The sequence below is a fragment of the Adiantum capillus-veneris genome, chromosome 11 (assembly GCF_014529385.1).
Source record: "Adiantum capillus-veneris isolate H3 chromosome 11, ASM1452938v2, whole genome shotgun sequence".
NCBI lineage: Eukaryota > Viridiplantae > Streptophyta > Polypodiopsida > Polypodiales > Pteridaceae > Adiantum > Adiantum capillus-veneris.
Window position 1 is genome coordinate 63,578,142 of NC_140941.1, and position 2,976 is coordinate 63,581,117.

Here is a 2,976-nt window from a genome sequence, read left to right on the forward strand (position 1 = left end):
TTTCACTTCAAAACCTTCCACCTTCCTTTCTTGATCTCTGCATCCTCACATGGCCATATTTTCTTGATCATGTCCTTTGTTACTTCTTTATTGATCTCTTTCCATTGCATATGGTTTGGATTTGCCCACTTTGAGAGTCGGCGAGCAGTACGCGTCGCTTGTTGTGATGACATGCCATGTGCCAGAGACTTCATGCAATAAAATGTATTAACAACCGCTTGTTGTTGATCATCGGGCAGTGATTGGGTGTCAATATCTTGTTCTTCATCGGCCATTTTCTCTTAGAGCTATAGTCAACAGATAGACAAATATTCAATATCATTGGCAAATATATATTCTCACGAATCAAAGTCTCACAGATGCAGAATATAGCAACTTCTTGTTCACAGGGAAAGTGCATGGAATCCACTAAATCAAACCACAACAAATGCGACTAATTGAACCACAAGGAAAATTTGAAATACTGACAGTCAAACTGCAACCAATATTGGGGCAGAAACCACCTTTACCTCATGATAATAGGGTGTAGAGTCGGTAGAGTCTCTCATAACTCAGTCAATGATGCCACCAATTGTTTATTATGAGGAACCAATCAAAAGCCAAATGAGGGAGAGAGAGAATGTAGCTTATGTCCTTGAAGAAATTCCATTTTGGGCTGGTGTTGATGAAGTTGATAAATTTGAAATGACTAAAGATAATTGAATCAATTAGGTAAACCACTTCAAACCAGATAATACACTTCATTAAAAAAAGAATACCTTGGACAAGACATATGTATATCATAGAAATATTTAAATCGGATACATTGATGGTGCAAGTTTAACAAGTGGACGGTGGATAGGGTTAGGGTCTGCCTTTAAATGTTCTTTGAAAAATATCAACATGTCAGAAGCATTCCTTCTTTGGTCCCGCTCTTTTAACTTCATCCAACAATCTACTTTAATTCAAATAGCCCTCATAACATCTTCGTCCGGGTGGTGAAAAACTTCTTCTGGAAAATAAACTTTTCTAGCTGCACTCCAAAAATCTGCCAGCATGTCGAATAGGTAGCCCAATGCATAAATGTTGCTCGCTTTTGTGTATGCATCTGTGCATCGTGGATCGTATAGTTCAGGAGCAATCCACGATCGCTTAGCCATCTCGGCATTCCCTGCTCTTTGTGCATTCAAAACTGTTTCGTTCGATTGTGTGCTTGGATGCAGATAATTATTTGTTGCACGCTTAGCTAGTGTTCTCAACATCATACCCCAATCAATGATGCCGACATGGGGTTTATTGGTGAGAGTAAAGTCCAACATTATGTTGAATGGGTGCAAGTCACTGTGCACTATATCGGCTGAGTGGGCAGCCGCAACGCCGTTGATTAAGGCATGACAAATGGTTGGCATATTCTCGATCACTGCTTTGATCCGCACCGTGTCTATCTTGCAAGATTTACTACAGGCAATGACCTCTATCCGTGTTGTAGCATGTGCATGTGTTGTCTAGACAATCTGTGAGCGAACGGTAAGCGACGCATCATGTTGCCCACGGTACCCCCATTGTAGTATGGAAATATCATGATCCAAGGAGCTTCGATAGTAAACCCAATGCACCTTATAATGGAGGGGTGAAGCGTTTGCATTCCTTGCTCTATCTGAAATCTATCAAATTTCACCTCACTCCCTCTCTTGTAACATTTTTCCACATATGTAATGTGGTCTGGAAAAAATGAGATGCCTTTGATGGTGTATAATGTGCACACACCGAAGGAGCTTGCTCCAATCTTCATACCTTCTACCAAGGCTTCGTGAGGGATGTCGACAAGATGAGTACACTTTGCATTCAAAGCAGTGTGTATGATTGTGCCGGTGCCTCTGGCATCGGATTGAACTCCCAAAGTTGCTTGTGCATCTTGGGCCATCTTCAATCTCTTGGGTAAGGCTGCTTGGTCCTGCGCTTTCACACGCTTCATCTTTACCTTCTGTTCTTCCCACAATTTATCCCAGAGCTCTAATTTTGACCTGTCGTAGGTAGGTGGGATATCTTCCTTTAAGTCTCTGCAACATACTTTCATATTTCCCAACACTGTCCTAACCTTGTGGTGGGGGTCAAATTCTCGTATCCGTGCTGGAAGCAACAACTCGTATTGGCCTTCAAGTCGCAACCTGCGCTCTGTGTTCTCCCATATAGCACTAGTGATGTCTTTGATGTAAACATCACTTTCACTAATCTGTTGTATGTGATCAACTGCACATGATGAGATTGCCAAAAATGCATTCTTTACGAATGGAACGCATAATACATTTCTTTTGATCTGGCGTCATATTTGCACTGGACAATAAAAAAGAGCATATCAAATACAAATTCATGGTTGCGAATGACACAAAAACTCTCACACTATCTCAAGTAAACTCTTAACCACCACTTGAAGACTTTAACACGTATGCAAGGAAATATTGATAAATATTGAAAATAATCTTCACTTAAAATTGCAATTTGTTACATGTGCAAAATGCAGTTCAAACAAGCGGTTTATAAGAACTTAATTCAGATCAAACAATACATGTTAACAGTCTGACACATTTCAGCATATATTGAATTTTTAACTTATATTTTTCTCCATGCGCACATACTAATTCAAACAAAGCACACACCGACTTAAAAACTTCAAAAAAATTTAAAACATTGGAAGTATACAAATTATACTAGCAAATTGTGTTCACACACTTTTTTACATAGAATTTATGTAGATGTAGCAATCAAAAAGCGATGATAATTGATGCTCTTTAAAAAGATACAAAAGAATATTTAACATACAAATTGTGTGCATTTAGATTTTTTACAGATAATTTATGTAAATGAAGCATTAAAAATAGCAATAATGTTTGAGAGTCCTTTAAAAAGATTAAAAAAGGATATTTAACATGCAATTTGTGTGCAAATACTTTTTTACATATAATTTATATAAATGGAACATTTAAAATAGCGATGATT

At 38.1% G+C, this 2,976-nt stretch overlaps 1 pseudogene; it reads right to left on the bottom strand.

The window, feature by feature from the left end:
- Nucleotides 1-791: 791 nt before the first annotated feature.
- Nucleotides 792-1,903, bottom strand: LOC147447343 (uncharacterized; annotated as a pseudogene).
- Nucleotides 1,904-2,976: the final 1,073 nt, after the last annotated feature.